We start from the raw sequence: 715 nt of genomic DNA, 5'->3' as shown, positions 1-715 counted from the left end.
CATGCCAGTAGATTCGGAGGGCTGTAGTGTATGTAGGACTGGTACCAGGCAGTTATGTGACGTTTCACAGCTTTCATGGCAGTGACGTGGAGTCTACGTGCCAATGCAATCAGCACAAAAGGTGGGTCGAAGTGGAGACGTTGGACAATGGCAGGATGCATGTAGTATGTCACCATACTGTGAATGAAGCAGGCCGCTTTGTTTGTGAATCAATAGATACAGACCAACGAATCAGTGATCACAAGGCTCTGGCAGCAACAGTGGCTAAAGGCTTTACAAGTAATCGAGGAATATTGAGAAACGAAGGTTACTATTTTTGCTTAGCGGGAGTGACAGGATACAAATTGCAAAGTATGTGAGTAGTCAGCATCATACATTCAATCCTGAGGACGAAGATGTGGAGTATAAATGGGAAAAACTCAAAAGCATCGTTCAATATACCTTAGACAAGTATTTTCCGAACATAGTCTTACGGTATAGGAAAACTCATTGCGGTTTATGGGCTGTGTTCGAAGACTGATACGTAAGCAATGAGACCTTCATCGCAGAGTCAAGAGAAGTCAAACTGCAGCTGACAAACGAAAATGAGTCTAAGGAAAGCAATGAGAGAAGCGTTCAGAGACTTTCTAAACCTATCTGAGTAAAAAATCTATGAGGTTCAGGCCTTACGTAAAATTAGTAAGCAGATCGAAATTCTCTGTACATGCACTCAGGG

Source organism: Schistocerca serialis, chromosome 6 (assembly GCF_023864345.2).
Source record: "Schistocerca serialis cubense isolate TAMUIC-IGC-003099 chromosome 6, iqSchSeri2.2, whole genome shotgun sequence".
Lineage (NCBI taxonomy): Eukaryota > Metazoa > Arthropoda > Insecta > Orthoptera > Acrididae > Schistocerca > Schistocerca serialis.
This window is presented reverse-complemented; position numbering follows the sequence as displayed.